Here is a 24,361-nt window from a genome sequence, read left to right on the forward strand (position 1 = left end):
ACGTGGGGAGACATTCAGCTACAGGGTTCATTTTAGTATTTCTTTAGTATTTTGTGCTGCTCAGAAATTATTGCCTGGTCTAGTTCCCTTCCTTCCTTTACCTAAAAACAGTGATTTTGCATAAACAGCAATTGTGGCTGTGCGAGTTCGTCTCTGCAGATGAAGTAAGGCCTCAGTTACCAACAGCAGCATAATTCTGCTCCCAGAGTACTGTCAGTACTTTGATCTTCATGGATCTGTGTTTTGTCTGCAATATAAAACTCATACATAGACATCATCTCTGGGAACAAGTCATCTGGAGTTTGATTTCAGAAAACCCAATACAAATCTACATACAAAATTTTTAAAAACATAGACTTTGTGCATAACAAAACACAAAGATGATCCTAACATAGCCCAACCTATAAAAATGAATCATATCCCATCTCAAATACACTAGGTCAGAAGGAAAGCTCATCCTAAGTATAAAATATTTCAGATGTTCATACAATATACCATCTTTCATTGTTTTATATAATTCTGAAGTGATATAAGTACTCATTTCTACATAGTATAATATCAGTTAAATCACAAGCTTCATATTATTATTAATGGATTTCTTGGGAATCTCTAGTTTTAAATGAGCTCCACAAGATCGTACCATAAACTGCAGAAGTCCTAGGAAAAGTAAAATAAATTGCTTACATCTGGAGAAATCTGCTTTAAATGCTATTTTACTTCATGATCTATTGTTTAGAAATTTAAACTGATTACCTAGCAAAGCATTCATGCAATTATTTTTTCACTACTTAAGTATCTTTACTGATATAAAATTCATTTTGCACTAGATATATAAAAATTTGATTGAAAAGCACAGCAAAGATTTCAAACAATCCAGTTGTCCAGACTTCGCATAACATCACATAACATATTTGGCAGCCTTGCAATGAATCTTGATTTCTCATGTGGAATGAGATATTTACGAAACATGGCACGTGCATTTTGCATAAGTGCTATCTGTTCTATCTACTTGCACTTCTAAGTAATTTCAGTATATGCACAATTAAAAGTTGAGAGAATAATCCAAACAGACATTTTTATGATTCAGAATTGAAAGGCCAAAAACCAAGTTCATTCTAATAGGAAATAAAATGAAAAACAGAAATCTGCAAAAGAGATGTCAGGTACTGTACTTTCTAACTGCAGAAGCTGAATTGCCAACCACTGGAGGAAATTACAGATAAGTATGAAAGCACAAACCGCTGTTCATTTTGAGCTAGGTATTCATTTGGTGAAATTTTGATAAACATGAACAATGTTACCTACAAAAACTACTAAAATAACTTTAATAAAAAATTGTTTTCAATTTTCCTTACTTTCTTCAAAACTTCTATAAATTATGAGCTTTTGTAGAACTTAAAACATTATCTCAATAGAACAGTCAGACTACAAGATTACTCAACCACCTACTGAGTACTCTTCAGTTTTAGCCTGTGTTTTTGACCACCATTACCCTTGCATGTCAGTTCAGAAGAGTGGAATATTTGCCTGCTTACACATAGGGCAGGAAGTATGTCCACAAGTGCACATTACTTTTGCTGTTACAGGAACCATTAACAAAGAGAGATAACAAGATATGTCCTGCAGTGAAATAATTCTGAATCCAAGCTTTTAGATCATTGTCATCAATGTTGCATTGCAAATTTTAAAGAAATTCAAAGGGAACGTGAGCTTTCAGATAAATTGCATTCTCAATCTGACAGTGCATTTTTACAAAGAACCATGTATGTTTCTCCAATTTAATCTCAAACTTCCCTAATTAATTTTGTCTTTTCACAATTTTCTTTGTGTAAAGTTTTAAAACATTACAGAATCACTCATTTTTGATATTACCAACTTTTCTACCTAGCATAGAAAATATGCTGGTATTGAATTTGAATCTAAGACTTTGAGACCTTCAAAGACTAACAATCTCTCAAAACTGGCACACAATTCATCCAAGTTATAAAAGCTGTACAGAGAATACCCATTCTGTTCTTAAGCAATGTAATGCCAGAAAGAAATCTGGACTTGTTTCATGGGTTATATGAAAGCTAAGTATTACAAGCTTATCTATTTTTTTTCTCATTTACAAAGTAAATATTTAAATAAGGAGGGAAGGTGACCTACATATTTTATTTATATATATATAAAAATATTTTAAATTTAAAATGTAAAACTAGTTTACATTTTAGATAGATTTAGCAGATTAGTTGACATGTATAATTGATAGTGTAAATGCAAACAAATCAACTAGACAGAGAAATACATAGAGAAGACAGTATATTAATGTTGTGCTTTTTGTATATTCTGTGTAAACTACTGATGTCTTATGCAAAAATAATAATAATAAAAAAATAACCAGTGGCATGTGCACACAGACAAAAATGTCAAGATTTGAAATTAATCCATCATTTGCCATTCATTCATGTCCACATTATTCAAACACAGAAACAACAAAGCTGCCTGAGAGGCAAAAACCACATTGCTAAATGAAATCTTTTCTCTTATTGATAATCCATTCTTTGTCATCAGCAAAATTCCTACTTTCCTCCAGGACAGGAGATGACAGCAGTAACTGAATAAGTAATCAAAAGACTATAAAAGGGCAAGTCAAATTTGTTCTTCCATTGCTTTGTAAAGTTTGTAGTCAGTAAGCAAGCCAGTTCATTAAAGGCAACGCAACCACCTTAAATCCTTGAAATGGAAATGCTCCTATGGGTTCTTGCATGACTGAGGTATATATGATTTCCTGTGGTGCTAGGCAGTGGAGATTTCTAATAACTGAGTAGTCACTCTGTTAACTGAACATATAATAAAGTTTGTTTAACTGGCAACCCAATATATTGTTTCTGGAGGAAAGAGAGGATGGACAAGAAGAGACATTTCTGCTGAGTTATGAAAAAGGGAAAGGCTGCTTGTGAGTACATGCAAGTAGAATAGTGCTTGATTGACTGAGCTGCTAAGCTTGAAGCAATATTAAAGGATTCACTTTGAGTGCAAGTGATGAATCATGCTGAGTCTGGCCTGGGCTTCCAATCTGCATGTATTGAGAGTGTATTTTCCTCTGTTCTGCAGAGCTTTGCTGTTGCTTCAAGAAGGATCCAGGCTCAGACATGAAGGAAAGACAGAGCTTTGAAATGTGTCAGATTCGTATCTCCAGATTATGCACTCAGACACCAGGTGGTATCTTGAGGCAGACAGGGCTTATTATTGCACAAGAAGTGTCAGAAGACAGACAGAGAAGCCAGAGCGCTCACTTGTCTCATGTCCCTGACTCAAGAAAGTAAGCATCTCATTTCCTATTCTGTACTTATGTAAGCATCACATGTAAGCTCTGATATTCATCCAGTCTGCGTTGGTGTATGGTATCAGCTGCTACCAGAATTATTATTCTGTACAGTTTCCAGAATACATACAAAAAGAGTATAGTTCTTGTCCTAGGAAGCCTATGATTAAAAAGTTGCTAACCTTGCAGTTAGCTTTATAGATCTAAATCTTACGAACAGTATTAAAGTCCTTTTAGGTCAAGAAAGCTCCTTGAGCCTGTGGAGTTGCAGCTATGTGGAAACTGCTGCAGGTAAGGGGATAGACTGAAGAGACTTCAGAAATCAGTGAAACATCGCAAAAGAGATTATATTTAGATGTGATGAGGAATAACAGAGCAGGATTTGAATGAGAGGGAAGATCAATTAAAACATTAGATATCAGCAGCCAAGAGAATAGGAAAAAAACGGTTGGATGAGCAAGAAGAAACAAGAGAAGATGAAAACCCCAGGGCACACAAGATGATCTTGAGAAAGTGAAAATGCGAAACATACTACAGAGCAATAATGCTGGGAATAGAAAGAGAAATGTGAGGCTCAAATTGACTGGTAAAGCTGTTAAAGACCTGGAGGGGGTCTAAGACAGCAACAACCAGTTTATGCAGCAGTAGGTACTGGTGACAGAGGTCTTCTTGGCACTATTTGCACCATGATGCTTCTGTGATAAGTCTGAGAAAAGGGAAGCCTGCAGGGGAACTCTACAATGCCACATCAGGTTGTGATGTTGTTTTTAATGTCTCATACATTTCTACAATAAAGTGGCAGCACTTGTGCTGACGACAAGCACAAAGGACAACAGCATTTCACTCTTTTAAAGAAAATGGATCATTTTCATCACTAAAAGAAACAAGATGAGGAAAGAAAAAATCCTAGAATCATTCAGTGCCCCTCCAGCATCATGTATCTGTTAGACAGCACCATTCAACATAGCTTTGGTTTTTCTTGCAGTAACTAATATTTCTTCTTTCTCTATTTTATTTATTTATTTTTTTAAATCACAGCTTAATTTTTAAAACAACTGAAAGGTGCAGGACATAGGGAACGTGCTATTAAAAATCACAATCAAAAGGCAGGTTTTGAAATGGAGGGAAAGTCAAACATCCCACCCCCACACCTCCTTTAATATGCTTCTTGAATCAGAAATTAATGAGCTGAATTTTTGTACAAAGCATCCATGGCAAAAATTTTCAAAATGCTATTTACTAGGTTGATGGAAAAGAGTATTTCAAAACTTTAAAAGGAGCTAAGGCACGAAGAGCTTATTACGTTTGTCTTTGTCAGCTCAATTTTACCACCACACTAGAAAAGGAATGAAGAATAAAAGAGAAGAGACAAAAGAAAAGTATCTTCTTCCTCAAAAAGGTCATTATGATTTTTTGTTACACAAAAGCATTTCTCTGAGCAAATAATGGGTTCCTCCTGTCAACTCCTTAACAAATTGAATTAAAGTTTCTCTTATAAATGTGGTTATTCGCATTAAGTCAGCTCATTAAAAAGACTGCTGAAGAATTTTCTTAGCAGTGAAAATCATTTACGGTCCAGTCTGCCTGACAGCTTACATGTGTGATCTGGGCTCAGAACAGAACACTGCCACAAGTCACCCTAAGTCAGGGGTATTTGTACTGTTATACAGACACTATCGCATCTAATTATTAATATTCATTATATGTACCATGAAATTTTACTTTACCACACACCAGTTTAAAGCAGAGTTTGTTCATTTTTAAATCATGTAATAATTAATAGAGCTGCATTCTAATTTTCTTAAATGGCAAACAGTGTCTGATGTCAGGACACTACCAGATAATCAGAGTTTGTTACAAAGGTGCAGATTGTCAGTGCTCTCAGCTTTCTGTCCTCACACTTAGTATTTCTATTACTGCTGCACAGCAGAAGCTAACACACTGGAAATGCTCTGCCTACTCAAGCACTCAAAGGCCAAAGCAGCATCTGAGGGACAAACAATCACGCTGGAAATTGGAGATGGGTTGGACCAAACCTTATCTGGTAGAGCTCAATGTGGTAAAATCAATACTCAGCAGAGAGGACTGAAGTGAGTAATTGTCAATTTGAACAGCAGCAGATCATACTAATGCATTTAATACAAGTTGGAAAGCCACTGTAATACTAAATGGAGGAGAAAACAAGAAATGCCTTATTGAATTCCTCAACGGAAGGTTTATCCCACAAAATCAAAAGTACTCTGTAACACACCATTTGGATTATACTCATGCTCAGACAGGAAATCCCAGTATCAGCACATCTGAAATAAGCCCAGGGTAGAATGGCTTTTGGGAGATTAAAAGTAGTTTAGCCGACTGCAACTACAGTCCAAAAACATGCAACTGGGAAAAAAATACTTCAGTAGTAGCAGAAGAAAACAGGTTGGAAGGAAGAGATCTGGAGAAATATTTTAGTACTGTCACAAAGAGGAGTCCAAGGCTAATATTGTGTAGCCTTTAGATTTTGAGAGAATATACTCCCTATGTGAGTTTCCACACTTACTTAATGAGAGAGAAAACACCTATTTCCACCAAATCTGCATAAACAGAGGTTAGATTAGATGCAAATTAGTTAGTTTGCCAAGCTTCATCTGTTCTTGGTGGTTAGCTCATTTTAGAACAAAGGTCTACTCTGGATTATAATTAGCTCAGGCCTCTTTTCTAAGAAAATACTACCTTGCCACATCTTCAGAAAGATAAAAAAAAAAATCTTTGGTAATTTTATGTTCCTTTAGTGCTGTAATGCATGCAATAAACAGAAGCTTGTTTTGGGGGTGAGCTGACGAATCACTGTCATCTTAATTTCAGTAAGATTTATTATACCAGACATCTTCCTGAACAGTTCACCCTCCATCTGTTAAATACTGTCAGTTCACACAGATGTCTTATAAAGCTGTACATTAAAATGAACCTTCCTTTGACTTACTGGTGCATGCACTGAGCTGTTTTACCTTCTCCTTCAATACCTCTGTTCAAGATATATGTGATCTATCTCCATCCAGCTGTTTCCACTGACAGTTTTTTTCATGGTTGCAATGAACACACTGAGATCACTCTTGGGGGTCAAATGAACCAAGAACCATACCGCTATTTGACTTCAGTCTCCTTACCAAATTTTTCTATATAGTGAATAAGGACATTTATCAGAAAAGTTCCTGAAAATAACTCATATAGTATTTTCAGGAAATTTCAATTATTAAAGTGCTTGTGATTCTCTTCCCAATTGTAGTGTTTCTATCAGCTTATTCTAGATATCAATACAATCTGATAAAGTTTTGTTTGTTTTAAGGAATGCTGTTTACACTTAAACTTCTATTTATTATATTGAGAATTCTTCATAAAAAGGATCACAGGAGGATATCACAGCAATAAAACATATTGGACTGCACCTCCCTCTGGACATGCTATTCATTTTACAATGCAGTTGAGTATGCCATTTTTTCTGGTTTTGCCTTCTTAAGATCACAAAAATTTGTTAGAGGAATTTCAGGGCTCAGATCCCTGCAAAAATGTGCTATTTTTATTTATTCTCTATGAAAACACAGTGCACAGTGCAATGTGTCCACATTCTCACAAATATTGAATTAAAACTCCTTCTGCCAAATGAGTAAATAAGTAATCAAATCCAGCTTAAAGCATCCATTTTCCAACACACCATGAAAACAGTGCATCAGAAATTTGACTACAGACTTCATTAAGGCATAAAAGCAGTATCCATGGACAGAGGGATATGACTCCCTATGATTTCCTATTATTTTCAGGTTAAGAAGCAGGAATACTAAAAAAGCAACAGGGTGCATTGCATGTCCTGTAATTGTCATATAAAGGTCAATATTTTTCTCGAGGTTCTTCCCTACTCTCTGCCATTCTGTCAGCATGTGGTCCTCAGTGACAGCAGTGCACAAACTGAGCTAAAAACAGAAGAATCAGGAGTGCTCCTGCTATACAAGTAAATCGAGTCGAGGATATTGGTGAGATTACTAATTTATTTAACACATACACTGAATTCAGAATGGGAATAAAATTTGATCTGTCACCATTCATCAGCTACACATTGCCGAAGGCCACAAGGCTGCTGCTAGCCTGTTCACCATTCTCCTTGGCTTTGCCCAATTTAATTTTGCTATGCTCTCTTGTCCTGTGCTTCATTTGTGAATGAAAAATTTAAAACATAAATGCTGTGGTTTGTGTCTACATGTCTACATGCTGCTGCCTCACAATTTTTAAAATGACAGGCAGAAAATTTTATACAGTAAAATAAAATTTGCTATTCTCAGCTCTCTAAAATCTCTCTATATCAAGAAAATAAAGTTCTGAAAAACTGTGAGAACAAAAAAATTCACACCAGCAGCTGTTCTTCCCCAAGCCTACATCACCCTTTACAAGGAGAGGAGATGCATATGAATATACTGAGATACAACAGACCAGTCACTCCTTATCATAGCATTTTGTTTCATCAGGTGTGCTTGAAATCGATGTGAAGAGAATTATACCAAGAAGGGCAAAGCAATAGCCCTAATTCCTATATGTTTTATATATTTTTTCATACTCAGAGTTCTGCAAAATAAAAAGCCATTTGAATTTGTAAAGTAGTCTTCAGTTATAGGATCTAAGAAACAAATTATGTATTTCCCTCAATGACTATTGTAGGGATACACAAAGTGTATTTAATGTAGGAGCCCTGGAGAATAGTCATTACACAGCTGAAGCAGCAAAAAGGCATAAAGGACTGGCGTTTTCTGGAGCAGTGAGAAGTGCCAGCTCAGACCTACCTGTTCTTCTCACAGATTAGATATTGTTCTACAATGCACTTCTACCATCCCAAGTGGGATCACGCTTCTGAACAGAAGTGTTTGTACTGCCCTAACCTATTGTCATTGCTCTCATAAATCATACTGCAGAAGAAAATACTGGTCAATAGATGCCTCTCTAACCAGACCAACACAATTTGCAGTTGGACAGAAAAGGGAAATCAAACCATGGAGAAGAAAGGAAACATACCACATGACTGATAATAAATGAATAAAAGTGTTAGAGGACAAAAAACAGGGTACAGAGAAATAAATAAAAAGCAACTGAATAGGCTCATGACAAAAGCAGCAAAGGCATACAACCACATGCCTACACCACTGAAGATGCTGAGAAGGGAATACCTGAGCAGCCTGGCCCTTCTCCAGTCACGTGCATGCTCTCTTGACCATGAGCTAAAAATAGTCTCCCTGATCTTACTATTAGTAGAAGTCCTCAGCAAATCAATTTCAATGTAGTACTACCATTTCTAAGGAAAGCAAACAAACAAACAAAAAACCACTGTTTTCTACATCTTTCTCGTCTTTAGCCACTGCAATTTTCAATTTCTCTCAGAATAGACTTTTTCTGACCAACTTCTTCTCAACCCTGTTGCAGATTAGTACTAATGAAAATTATCTCAAAACATACTCACACTTGTGATGGCAGCAAGGACCAACCAGCTGCCTGTTTGACTCTAGGGAAAACTAACTAAATGCAGCATTGGCTTTAAAAGCAGATCAGACCACAGGCTTACTACCAATTCATTGAGGAGTTTTCCACTTAAAAGATAATGAAGATAATGAAATTAACTTCAGCATAAAACATGTTAAAAAACAAACCAAATCCCTCTGTTCTGCTTATTGCTTTTGATGCGAACTTGTGAATTTTTCTGCTCAAGCAAGATGACCATGGCTAATAAAATGTATGATTCAGGTCTGGAAAAAAGTGTTTCTCAATTAGAAGACAGTATGCATCCAGTTTCACAAGAGAGCTCTATTTTTAGTCCTTAGCCCTGGGTCTAAAATAACACAGGATTTGTGCAAACCACTTACAGTGTCTGCTGAACCTGCACAGAAATGACGATAGAGAACACACCCCTGTTGTCCCTCATTAACTGTGGAGAGCCTAGTAAATGTAAGCTTAGGGGGACTACAGATGTCAACAGTCAGATGACATGCATGTCCACCCTCTCCATACATTGAATCAGATCACTGAAATGTCTTTCATCCATCTCCTGGATTTATGCCAGCAGTACTCTGGAATAACAAATGTGTTACTATGAACGTCTCCAATCTTGAAAGCAGATACATGCGTAACCTTACTACTGAAATAACTGATTAGCTGTGAAACTTGTCAGGACAGGAATACTCAGTGCCTAACACAGAGAACTCCTGATCTTTGCTGATTCCTTCAGTGCTGTATCTCTACTAACATAAGCAGTTACCAAACAAAGTTTAACTTGGGACTTTTTGTCACAATATCTGCACCAACTTTATACAGCTATTGCAATATTATCATTTTTGTAGATTCAATCATTTTAGAATTGTTATACATATTACTCACTCGATGATATTTTACTCTTCCCTTTGTGATTTCAGCCAGGAGATTGTGCAGTATCTGAATATAGTAAATGATTAAAATTCAATCCTTCTCCTTCCTCCCAAGATATGAAATGTTATTCTACACTTGACAAGACCTCAGGCTAGTTCAGTGATTGCCTTTGTACCTGCCCACATCAGGGAGAACAGAAGTTTTTCCTGATTGTTTTCTCTCCCAATGGTTTCACCGGTGAGGCAGGACCACTTCCAGGTTAGCAGTGAGACAGCAGGCAAGCATCTGTACAAAGTCCCAGAACAGATGTGCAGTTGAATGTAAACTGATATAAATAAATAAATAAATAAATAAATAAATAACGTGTAGACCATCGGATTAGAAACACTTCCACCTGCCAAGGCTTTGATGTATAAATGGAATGTGTAATAGGCTGCACCAATATAATTAATCATCATTTTAAAAGTACATTGACTTAATAACTCCTTTTTGTTTTTAATCCAATTTTTCCTAGTCAATTGACATCTCCAGCTGACTTCTTAATTCCCACTTGTGGTAACTGGGTTATTTAGGCTCTCAAACTTTAAAATCTTAAAGGAAAAGGAATTCTTCCCATAACCTCGAAAGTTCTCTTTTCTTCAGTAAGAGCATGATTAGTAGGATTAAAAGGTTAAAAAAATAAAATAAAATAAAAAAATCTGCTTTTCACTGCAAGGAATAGAGGAAAAAACATAGTAACATATGCAAACAGTTAATTCAACTGGATCTCATGCATACATTCCCCCTAGATAGATTTCCCTCATTAACTTAATAACAGCAGATGTAAATCTTGACATAATCTTCTCCCTGAACTTTACTGTCCGTAAAGCATATGGACTCTTCTTTGCCAGAGAAAATCTGTCATTTTAACTCTCTTGGTATAGAGCCAGGGGATTATATCGGTCTGGATGGTAGGGTCAATCAGCAAAATAACCACCTCTCTTTTTTTTTTTATTAAAACTTATCAGATTACCAAGTTGTTAGCATCTACAGAAAATGTTCACAAACTAAGTATTAAACTTATAATGGTACATAAGCAAACTCTCAGGTCACTATCTGCGCCAAAACCTATATTTGGTTACAAAAGTGGAGCTCATGTGATGAACATCATTAAGATCTAAAGGTTTCCTTCTTTCCCTTCGTACACCTGGATCAAGGGTTTCTGTAGAAACTGGGATAGAATTTTTCCTTCCATGCGTGCTCTGCAGTTGGGTGGAAAATGAGAGGGAAATGCAGAAAAAAAGGCCAGTCTAGGAAGAATTGTAATAGTTGAGAAAAGTTGCAACATTTGTTTTAGTAATGAGCTTTGTTGCACTGAAGGGAGGTTAGTTAGAATTCAAGGAGAGAAGATATTTAGGAAGGGTAAAAAAACGCTAAAAAGAAAAAGAATTCAGAAAAAAAACCAAACAATAACAACAACAAAACCCAAATACTAGGAAGCTTAGAGATCCTGCCTGATGAAGGTTGAGAAAATGCACAAAGCAGTGGAACTTTGTAATTTAGAACTCTCTGCAGCATAACAAACTTGCCTTATGGAGGCCAAGAGAGAACAAAAGTGTACTAGTCAATAGCCTGATAGTTTAGAACTGACTGATCAATGACATTTGCCAAGTAGCTACCCAAACATCCCTAAAAGCTGGAGGAAGTCTGGGTGCTCACTTGCGGGGCAAAAGACCTAATCTTCATTAAGTAAAAGACAGCTGGTATCAACAGTCACAAACAAATAGATGACGATTCATCTCTTCATACATTTCAAGCTGGAGAAATCAGCAGTATTTTTCTTTAAGGATATGGTTTCAAATGAAGCGAATATATGCACATATATGCACACTTAAAAATAAAAGATTAAAATAATAGGAGACATCTGTGTGCATATAAAATGTCAAAAGAGTTACATTCAGGGTACAATTTTCAATATATAATTCTACATTGCTTTATATTTGTCAAATCATTGATCTTCTTACTTTGCTAAATGTGCTGCTTTCATTTTGAGAATATACAGGGAGAAGGAAACAAAAATTTCAGGATGACATTAATTCAAAAATTTTGTTCTGTAAACATGATAAAAGCTTAAGAAGAAGAAGAAAAAAAAAATTCATGTACCATGAGACTAGCTAACTGAAATACTTCTAACCCTGTCAAGTAAAATCCAATCCAGCAGCACTGACTGCACGCATTTCAGAAGACAGCCATTTCCCACAACTAGTTTATAGATAAGGCAATGTTCTCTAAAATGAAACAATTGGACTGAACTACAAGTCAGGGACACGTTAATGCTAAGAAAGAAGATGGAGGAAATACAGTTAGGCTCCCACTGAAAAGGCTTTCAGCATTATTTGCCTTTGCCATAATTGTTTGTTATTCTGACCCACAGAATTTGGAAACAGGAAAGGAATAATTTCAGTAGAAAACTTTAGCTTTGGTCTTGCAATAGACTGATAGGATTTTAGACAAATTCTCCTGAACTGGGCTTAAAATATATTCTTTCTTTTCAGAATTCCCCATGCTTCCCAAGATATTTGGCCCTTTGCATAGATATACTGACATGCAACTGTCAATATATTTGTACAGCTAGTATGTCTCAAATTTTTTCTATTCAATTCTTTCAAAGCAGCATTTTTTTTCAAAATATAACACACATATTGCAATTTACATTTTCTCGTGAATAATCCCCTTTGAATTATTGGAATTTTTCAACATCATTTTCTCCACATTTACAAATTAAACCCTTCTTACTTTTAGTCAGCTACTGAATTTCTGCAATTATAACATATAAAATTATATATAAATATAAATAAAATTGAAAGAAACTATGAATCAAGCTACTACCTAAATTTCTGTAGAAGGTCAGCATTTGATTTTGACTATTAATTCTGCAAGGTTAGCTAGAGAAACTAATAAGGATTTCTGAATTAAATATTAAAATGCATGCTAGTCCAAATTGCATGCATCTGTTTCGATCATTTTAATTCAGCACCAAAACAATGTTGCTGATTTACTTCATTCTGCCTCAAGAATAACAGTTCACTCTGGCTCTGAGGTTGGACCAGACTTCATCCCACTGTAGCACTCATCCAAGAAGAAAGTGGCAGTCCTAGGTGGAATATTGAATTTGTGAAGTAAGAGAAGGACTTATCAGGGATACTTCATTATCGGGTCAGAGAAGGACTGTCTAGATGGATATCTCTGCTGTTGCCTCGGCTATTACCTAAACTTCTGTAGCTGAGACCAATGAAATTTTCTGTGGCAATTCTTCTCTGAACTTTAACAAATCATTTATCGTTGCTTATCCTGATTCTACTCTCTGTAGGAGACAGGGTAAAAGACCTATAGTAACTCTCAGTATTACCAGGATTTTAAAAATATCAGACATTTTTTGTCATCGGTGAGAGTGATATTCAGCTGGAAATAGCAAATTGTTCACACCACATGCAATGGCAGAGCAGTGCCACTGTAAGCTATTCCAGACTAATTATTTACCATTCCCTTCGCACCTCTTAAATTTACTGCAACTTCTTTCAGAGACGGACAACTTCAGAATCTTAACACACGAGGGGATGCAAGCTATTGTGGGCCAATGTGTAGGAAGCACATGTTCTTTGGTTGTTTCTTACACTAGGTACTCAGCTTCCTTAGGTATCTGAACCTCTGTAATCTCCTCTTTCCTCACTTTCTTTTCTTCCTGTTCCCTTCTTTCCTTCCTCCTGACACTCTGAAACTCTGCAGAAAGGCAGTCTCCAAGTTTTCTTTTTTATATTTTACTTTATGAGGCAGCCTTTGCCTCATCTCTCACCAGATGCAGCTTGCAGCACTGCACAGACAGGCAGTGAAGCAGCCAGCCACAGCACCTCTGCACCATGCCACACTTGGATTACATGTCTCTAGCATGCTTCCTGCCTTTTCCTCCTTCACTTATACGTTCTGTTATGACTTGCCCCCAAAAACTACCCTCTTTTATGTCAGCGTCTATGTTCTATTCAGACTTATCTGTTTTATTTTTCTTTCAGTATAGTTAAAAACTATTATTATTTTTACCATCTTTTACATTCTCTATAGTTCTGCCTTTTGGAGGAGGAGAACAAACATCTGAATGTGATCCACAAAAGGAACAATGATTTTCAAGAGGAAGTCAGCACTTCAGCTTTATAGTGCCACTAACTACTGCAATATGGATGCACTGAAAACCATACATTTCTTATTGTCTGTTTATGGAGCTTGCCTCCTTGTGCATCTTTCCTAGAAAGTGGGTCCTAAGGGGAGAGTAGGAAAGAGAAAGTCTCCTAACACCAGTCCTGACATCTTCCAGCATTTGAAGTATTTCTGAGCTGAGAAGATGGCGATTTCTATTCCCCAGTTCCTCACCCTATCTTTCTTTCACAGGGAGAAAAACAAGGCTGCTGACAGCTGCTTCTTGCCTTTGCACCAGCTCTTGGCAATTCCCTCCTCCCACAGGGTGTTACTTACACATATCACTCTCCACACGCTCCCTTGTGCTGGAAGAACACAGCCAAAAGCACAGCAAAGAAAGCTGTCTCTTAGGGCCTTGTGCATCCAGTAGTTACAGGATCATCTGTGACTCCTTTTGTGGCTGTTGAAACAAGAAATTCATATCTATCCTTGCAATTTCCATTTTACTTTTTCTGAGCTACATGTAACATGTTTTCGCTGCATCAGCCACACATAGGAAATAATTTCTTCCAATTCTGCACAGAGATTTGTAATAGAAATGTTAAGGTTGCTATGAATAGAGAGTGCAGGGGTGTGGAAGCACCAGAAGGAGCAAGAAGAGAAAGGAGAATGGGCAGGTTTTTGGCAGACTTAGCTGTCATGAAGATCTCAGCAAATCTACACGTGGTTTCTTAGTAAGATCCTATAAGTAGGAAAAAAACAAATAGTCTAAAACAAACTGAAACCATTTAGGAAAGATGACAAGAAGGTTAAGAACTGATGTGAAGCCCTCAGTCGCACACCTACATAGAGAAAAGACAGCGAGACAGTCCACAATGCTACCTAAAGACTCTCATGGGGGTACAGGAAGAAGGCCAAAGATGGCAACCACCATGAGCTTTCAATGTACATACAGAAACGCACATGAGTGCTGCCCAAAGGCTTCTTCCTCTTTTTCTGTTCACTTCACACAAAAGGAGGGCAGTCATCCTATGTAGAGACTGCCCTTCCAAAGTGTTCAAGTGTCTTAACCATGTTGAAAGGGATCTGTGTATTTTAAGGAAAACCGTTTATCAAGTCATAAATCTAGAGGCAGAAATTAAAGTCTTATACATAACTGCCACCTCCGAAAGCTTAGTCTCACTGGAGCAAACACTAAAAAGTAGAATGTCACTATATGAAGAAAACCTACATTAAACTGTTTACAAACATGTTTGTAACATTAAATGGAATGGTACAGTAAGAAATAAAGCCCAACTATTATTGTAGGTAAAAGAAACAGCCTGAAATAGGAAAATATAGAGAATTTGAAGAGAGTTCTACACAGTATGCACAACATTTGTGTAAAAGTCAGCATGCAGTCATTTACAGCAATAATCCATGGTTTATAATAATCTCAGCAAAAATGAGTATGGTTGTCCAGCAATGTCTGAAGAAGCATTTACCTTGAAATAAAAATCTTTTTTTAAACAGTTGTTTAAATGGTAGATAACATTCCTCTGTGTAAAGATTTTTTAGGGTTTTTTTCCATTGTTTTTGTTTTTTGTTTTTTGGGTTTTTTTTTTTTTTTTTTTTCCTACAAGCTTCCTTCACTAAGTTTAATAATTTATATCACACCAAAAGACAGGTTCAAAGCGCCTCCAGCAAAAGTCTGAATGCAATGTTTCTAAAAGCTTTATAGCAAGAGGTAAAAATTAATAGCCATCGTGTTTAATGGCAAAACTATTCAGTAATTAACTCTGCTGTTTTTCAGTTTAGGTAAAAACTCTGTTACGTAATGAATTGGTCATAGGTGGCTACCTAATGACAGAGTTCTGAATGGGATTGTTTCCCTGAAGGAAGCTAAAGAGAGATTGCTTTGCAGCAGTCCTCAGTTTTAAGTCAATTTCCCTGGAATTGTATTGCAAATGAAACTCATCATTCCATGGATGTGGGGAGAGTTAATTTTTTTTTTTTTTTTTGGAGGGGGGGGAGCAGTCTGGGGGAGGGATAGGAGGGAATCTACATTTATGCAAATATCGAAGTTGCTACATAATTACCACTCAAGTGCAAGCTGTTGATGGGTCTAAAAGAAACTTGTATCACACAGTACTGTCTGCAAATCAGAGTAACCTGAAAAATGCCTGTACGTTTCCCAAGAGCCTGGTTATTCTGTAACAACAGAATGAAAAATAAATATCTCACATATGTTGGTTGAATCATCAATCGTTTTCAGGGTTGGAAACAAAACCCTAAATTAGCATCAGAAGCCCAGAACCAGTCAAAAATAGAAAAAAAAATTCTAAAGTACAAAGATGGTATTACAGGGAAAGGCAAAGAACAGCAACAAATGAAAAATAGTTGAGCATTTATCAGCCCTTTAAAGATGTGATGAAGTGAAGGAGGATTTTAAAGTACTCATTAGAATTGCTTCTGGAAAACCAGAATTCAACCTTCTCTAAGAGTGAAAAAAAAATAAAAATCAATAAAGAGATAAAACATGCTTGTAGTCAAATGCTGCACTTAAATAAATACAGTAACAGTGCAAGATGCACTGCTAACAGAAAGACTGAGGAGCTGGTGGATCTTGCCTCTCTCTAGGTTACATCCCTTTTGCTTTTTCTGAAGGTTTTTAGAGCCACTTAACAGAAATTGAAAAACAACCCTCTCCGTCAAGAACTAAATTTTCAGATCAATTATTACTGATTCAAAAACTCCACAGAGAAAACCTTCTTACATAAGTATTCACAGATTTGAGGGTAATAGCCTGCTTAATCTATGCACTTTGGAAATTACCTTTATAACCTGATGGGGCACTAAGAATAGAAAGCTGCATACACAGCACACAAAAATTAGCTAAACAGGACACACACAATCACTACTCGTAAGTTTCACAACCCATAATATTCCCTCCTTTTCTATAATAACAATAATCTTCCCACTTCTGAAGACAACATTCACAACACAACTGGAAAAGCATTCGTTAATGCTTCAGACCTTTTCTGAAACTGAAGTATAAACTCTGTCTCACTAGGTATACAGTTTTAAAGAAGAAAATGTCCTTAATCTCATTTGTGAAAGTGTTCCCAAAAGGTACATTATCATTGAACTGCCAGTTGACTGGTGGTCCAAATATTAGGCTTCTAGGATAATTTGGATATAGTACTGCTTCTGAAGATCTCAAAGGAGTGTTTTGGTTTTGCTGTTGTTTTCTTTTTCCTCCTAAAGCCGATGACTCAAAGGGAAGAAGATAAATGAACTGGACTGAGTTCTTATTGATTTATACATCAGAACTTCCCTAAAACGTAGATATCTCCAGATGGATTTGGCAGCCTCAGGGTGAAGTGGTATGAACTGACTGAATTCATTTGGCAAGAGCACTGTGAAAAATACTAGTTAACAAGAAATCACCTTCAAAGGGAGTTTTCTTATTCTTTATCTCTGTAGAGACATAGACATTATTTACAAGTCCAAATAGCAAAGTAATATAATAACCAAATATGCAAGCAGTCACAGTCATTAATATGAAAACTGCCTAATAACAAGTAAGTTCTTTGTGTAGAATAAATACTTTATCACATAATCACATTATCTCCTGTATAAAACCTTTAGACTGGCAGAAAATGCAGTTCCTCAACTTGTTTCAGGAATTGTAGATGTATTTGAAATTTGAACTTATGCTCACTGAATATCATCAGAACCTTCAAAAAGGCTTTTTATTTTCTTTGGCAATTTTAGCAACCAGCTTTTTTGATTGATTGGTTGAAATCAGCACACTCCAAATCAATTGGGTATCAAGAGGAAAAAAAGTTTAATAGATAAAGCCCAATACTCAATGATTTCATTCCAGCCGGTTACTACAATATATTAATATATTCCCAAAATTTTCATTTCTTATGTAAGTCTGCCATAGTGGACATTGAAAACTTAACAAATTATGCACAACATAGTAGCAAAGCTGTTTGGTAACTTTAAGTTCTATCCCTTTCTATACACTTCTCCACCCTGAATTCAGATGAAAATTGTATCAGCAATTTTACATAAATTTTATCAGATTTTCATGCTACTCCTTTACATGACAATGACAACAGAGGGAAAGCGTTACATCTAAATCAAATAAATATTTTTCTATTATCTATTCCACTGATAAAAATAAATAGTCATTAACTTCTTACCAAATCTCTATGGAGTCTTTGATAAGTTATTTTCCTACATAAATGCTGCCTGCAGTGGCTACATACCTGCAGTCATCCCACACAAGTCATTCTGTGTTCCAAGTTATTGAACACACTGTTCTCATTGCAAAAGATCCGACTGTAGTTTTAACTAAGCAGAGCTTACACTGGAAAGGAAGAAGCATATTCAGAGCTGTGAATAAGAAAAATCATAGTAAGGTAGGGCTAGAAGAAGTCTCGAGATCCACAAGTCTCCACTCTGACAGGAAAGGAAATAAACAATAACCAAATGGTGGACCCAGTCCAGCATGAACTGAAGGAGGTTCCACACACCTTCTTAGTAAGCTATTCCAGTGTTTTACCCCTCACCATTTAATAGCACTTTCCTCATCTTTCAACATCTATAAATTATTTCTATTTCTATTATTTCTATTTCTACAATCTTCTGGTATTATTGGTACATGGTGAAGTATTTTTTTTTTTTATTTAAGAGATCATACTTTCATCTTTCTAACTATATCATATTGTTTAACTGTTTTCATGATTTCATAGATTATTCAAGCTGAGATCTTAACTTATGGCAAACAATAATAATAAAAAACTCAAACATTTTACAAGCAAAATTCTTGCTGATTCAGTTCAGCATAAAATCTGTAATTTTCCTTGTACACTAAGACAAAAAGTTTATTTGACCTTTTTCTTGTTCGAGACATGTGGCTAGCCATCTGTTACAACCCCTGGGATCCTCTGCTGCAGTAGCATTGATTAGCTGGCTCATCATTTCTCCTTTTCTTAATCATTTCATTTTTTCTGTCTAAATTTGAAAAATTACAGATGATATTTTCATTTCAAAAAATAGCTTGTTCTGGTATTTTTTCTGTAATATTTAAAATATTGCTAATATAATGAACTCCAGAGATGTTCTGTCATCAAAAATGAACTTGAAAATGTTGAATAGATATGCTCAAGAGAAATCTTTGTAGGTGTTTACTGAGCTCTTTCCATTTCTGAGTTGGGGTTGCGGGAGACCAGCTTGCTGCACGTACACTATATAGCCTGCTGAATATTTCACTAATTTGCTAATGTCATGTAGAATGATACCAAAAGCCTTAGCAGGGTAAAGTATCCTTGTCTGTTTTCCCTTTGTTTTCTATCAACTAGATGATGATTTTCCATTGAAGAAAGCAAGCATATAATTTTGGTGCAATTTCTTCTGGTAAGATTTATTGGGTTGCTTCCTTCTTATTTAATTATCCTGTATGTCTTACAAATTGATTCATAATTCATTTAGGTTTCTTCTTCCCCCAGTACTGCCTATGGTGCTCATTTTTTCCTCACTTTGAAACTACATTCGCTGCACACTGTTTGTTATTCTTCTGTTCCCTAGGAACCTGTCTGCCATCATTTCTTAAAAAAAAAAAAAAAAAAAAAAAAAAAAAAGTAACTTCTATTTTTTTAAGCCCTTGTGGAAAAAAAAAGATAATAATTGAAAAGATACTTTAGAGTTTGTTAATTAAAAAACATCCTAGTTAATGTAAAGCTGTTAAATACATTCTTTCCCTATTCTGGCATGTATCTTCATTAAAAATAAGGTTTTATACATCTATTTACAATGTATCACTGTTCTTAAAGCCAAAATAAAGGCTTTAATGCTATCATTTGCTCTTCCAGTCTGAAGAGCAATAGTACAGTCCTTCATTTCTCACTATCTTTCATGACTGCATTATAACCTTCTCATCTTCCCTGTCAGTTCCACATTTCAAATGCTAGCCTGCTTTTCTATATTATCTGTTCACTTGTACCCTCTGTTTATTGTGTCTTTTGCCATTCTTCTACCCCCCCTTCAAATACAATCTTGATGCAGAATAATCACCTATGCACATGAGAAGTAACAGAAATACCTTCTCAGTCCTTGGAGATCAGATTAGAGAAATGGTGGAGAAAAAGTCAACAGTGAGAGCAGACAAAATATGTAACTGAGTAAAAAGGATCACATGCTGCTCTGGCAACATGCTAAGTCAACTCTTTGCATATGTTTCATATGCAGATATGAATCCGGATATTTTGCTACTGTTTTTAAAATAGTCCATTTTCTTATAAGTAATTTTTAGAAAGTTTGAAGAGAAAGATTTATTACCTTGGTGATTTTCCTAAGAGACCCAGGTCACCATTTCCCAAAGACTGATTTCTCCTGAGTTTTTAAATTTTACTCTGTTATTTCTTTCTGTAGGTTTGTAAGCATTATCACTTTCATAAACACTCCCAAAGAATTCACAGGTCACTTCAAATTCTCCAAGCAATAAGGATATCATCTAAAATAGTCACATTTTGGTGACCTCCTGCACGTACTGAAACTAATGAAAATCGTCACTGCTGCTTTGACTTCCTCTGACCTGTCATAATGTCTCCGCAAAAACGGAAGTTTGTCATTATCAAGATCTTCTGTCTTTTAATATCTATTTAACTTTCTCAGTAAAAGGTGTGTAGCAAATAAGTGAACTTCTCTTCTTAATCAGCAATATTGTGTATTTGAGCAAGTTTGAAAAACAGGGAAAGATCTTCATCAAGCATTTGAAATTTTAAGTGGAGAAATGTGTACTACCAGAATATCCAGATTTTTCCATCTTTACAGCTGGTCATCCCAGTTCTCTAGATGCAGTAACACATTAAAGAAACTTTAATGAGCTATCTCTTTCTGGTAATCCCTGACATAATAGTGAACACCAATTACAAGATGTTAATTGGATTCCAGAGGTTAGTAGGGTCAAACTTATATGAATAAAGGATTAAACAGAGATGAAAGTGGAGAGAAATTCTCTTCTGTGAACAGATCAGAGAACAAAAACCTTGTCATTGTATTTCAAACATATTGTCTTGAAAATTTTCAGACCTCATATTTTATTAGTGCTTTAAGCTAGAACAATGCAGGATTTTATGGTTTTATGGAAAATTTAATTAATCAGCAACATCAAGCATATTTTCAACTTTTTTCATCCTTTTGATGTATTTTTAGCTATTTTCTTTATTAAGCACTACAATGGACAACTTAAAAATACAATAATAATAATAAAAACTTTCTCATATGCAGATAAAAGCTTAAGAGAAATTAACCTCAGTTTGATATTTCACCTCCTGCAAATTATAATTACATAATAATTACATAAGGACACATTCCATGAGTTAGTGTAAACATTAACTGAAAGACTGCTACCTTGTCTCTACAGAGTTCTATTTTTCTATGTTTTGTAGCCATAGCCAAACTATGAGGAATGCAAATTGATGTTTTACTACTAGCTAAGAGAAAAAAGACTGACAACACTGAACACATGATTCTTTGCAATCGTTTAAAAAGTAAACTGATGTCAAGTTATGACATATGCCTGATTTTTTTTTCCACCCAATAATACTTATTTCCATCTAAGTTGATAGATTTGTGTCTGCCTCTTCATTTTTTGCAACCTTTTACTTTGCTTTGAGAACAAGTTTAGAAAATTAATATAGACTTCCAAGCCCGCCTGCCATCATTTATTGACTGATTATACATCAACTGGAAAATGCCTACAATGGATTTTCCACTTCCTTGTCAGTCTGTACACAAAAAAATGAAAGATGGTTAATTCAGTCAGTAAATGACAATGCCAGTAGATTTAGTAAATCAGAATCTGAGCTTCGTTATACATACAATATGAACAAAATGAAAAAGCCATGATTATATAAAAGTAATAGCAGTGTATCAGGACAGACATGACATTTTCCAAACTAGTATAAGAAGCGAAAGCAGTGACAGAAAGCATATGAAGACCAAAGTCAAAATATATGCATAGTGTGTATGAGCAAGGGTGAGGGGAGGAGTTCACTGCAATGTTATATCCTTTGCCCTGGTCAAAAGGGCAAGGAATGAAGATTGTAATGGATATGCCTTTAAACTGTTACAAACCATGGTTGGAGTTGCATGCTATATGAAGTTCTATAGCAGGAATCACTCAAAATCAACAGAGGATGAACCTCCCAGGAGGAACTAACCCAAATTGAGCTGGCTTTGGCATCCTGTAACTTCACACAACACACTGCCTCCCCTGAGCAAACAGCATAACATACAGAACCCAAGTTATAAACTAAAAGAATCGGTGAACTTTTTGTGGACATTTCACAAGGATGGTCCACAGACTAAAGGAATGGTATTTGTGCATTAATTAAAGGGTAGTGGTTAATGAGGACACCTTAAAAAGCATGAGCTGCAAGCATGATGAAAGTGGTTTTGAATAAGGATGGATATTGTCATGATTTTGGCTGAGATAGAGTTAATTTTCTTCACAGAGGCTTGTATGATACCATGTTTTGGATTTTTGATGAAAATAATGATGATAGCACAATGATGTAGCACAATGAGCAGTGTGAGGACTTTTCTACTTTTCATGCTGCCCTGTCAGCAAGGATTCTGGGCGTGCACAAGGAACTGGGAGGGAACACAGCCAGGATAGTTGACGTACACTGACCAAAGGGATATTTATATCCCTTATATAAAAGCTGGAGTAAAGGAGAAAGGTGGGGAACATTTAGAGTGATGACATTTGTCTTATCAAGAAACTGCTATACTTGATGAGCCCTGCTTTCCTGGAAGTGGCTGAACATCTGCCTGCCAATGGGAAATTAATCCTCTGTTTTGCTTTATGTGTGTACATGCAGCTTCTGTTTTACTAGTAAACTGTCTTATCTCACATCCTAGGGTTCTCTCACCCATCCCACCTGATAAGAGTGAACTCATGATCTGTGTGTTGCTGAGCTTTCTGCTGGGTTGAGCCATAACATATACAAGAAAGTACACCAACACTTCTGAGATCCAGGTGTGAAGAAAATTGCACAGGCCAATATAGCACTTGTACTTGAAAATAAAAAAAGCCACAAGTGTTGTGAAAGACACAAGAACAGCAAAGATCACCTTTTTTTAAAGTTGGTGTGCAGGGGACAACAACATCAAAAAAAAAAAAAAAGCCCACCAGAGGGCTCAGTAAGGTTAAACAGAACTATATTCATGATTATATTCCCTGCACCCTAAGAGAAACCTTCAGCAGCATTGAGCAACTCTTGCCTAGGAAACAGTCTGTCTATCAGAAGTAGTAATTTTTTTTCTTAATTTCAGTCCTAAGAAGCAGAACTTAGAAGAGATGACATTCAGAGAACAAAATAGTGAGCTAACACTCATTAAGTGTAAACCCAAATGAAGGGCAAGGGAGAAAAACAATTGCCTGAGAATTTATAAACATCTTCCATAGGTCAATGAAGTTATTGAAACTTGTTGTATATGTCAAAAACAAAGGCCAAGGTAAATTTTTATTTTTATTTTTTTAAGGTCTTACAAATGGGGAACATTATTATTCAGAGTCACTTGAAGAATAGGACTGTTTAAGTAAATGTCTCCCTTAGATTCATGCACACAGACTTTGAGTTGTGCATTATTTATAAAAAAGCTTAAATGACAAAATCATAAACTAAGCTGTTTGATAATTATGACAGCCATCAATTTTAATTGATACAAACAAAACCGGATTTAAATATAAGGAAAATAACTTAGCCTGTACTGTGGCATGGCATCATATTTACAACACACAACAAAGTATAGCACAGAGATCCCTGAATTAACAAAGAGCAAAGACCATTGTGTTTTTAACAATTCAGAGACATTTGTAAGAACTTGCATTCAAGTTAATGATTCCTTTAAAAGGTAATAGTATATATGATACCTTAATTACCTTGTTTTGTATTTCTGCTACATGTTCTGTAGGAAACCTGGAATCAAATCCTCAACATGTGATAACGACAATTTAAACAGGCAAGAATAAATGATCCATAGAAAATAAGAAGTGTGAACACATTCCACCTGCTACTACTTTATGCCAAACTAAAAGTATAATTCAGGTGCAAACTGCTTTTTGAGCCTTAAATTCCACTTTATAGTAAGAAGTACATTAAGTGACATGTTACAATAGAACACCACATTCTCAATAAATTAAATAGTCTAAATTTAGAATCCTACAAATTCCAACTGCTGACAGATCATTTAGAGTAAGAAGAAAAAAAAAATATAAAGCAAGACCATGTAATGATCATCAGTGGGGTAGTCTTGCACACACACCTTGCATTCATAAATAACACACTCTCAGTTTTACTAATAAGGAAAGTCTGACAGTAATTAACATTTTGACTGTTGGACTTTATTCAAGTCTTGAATTCTGAAAACTGCCTGCCATAGCTGTTCTCTCACAGGAGCTCTTATGCGTCTCCGACACAAATTTATCTACCATGAGTTGGTGGA

This window comes from Tetrao urogallus (assembly GCF_951394365.1).
Source record: "Tetrao urogallus genome assembly, chromosome: 3".
Lineage (NCBI taxonomy): Eukaryota > Metazoa > Chordata > Aves > Galliformes > Phasianidae > Tetrao > Tetrao urogallus.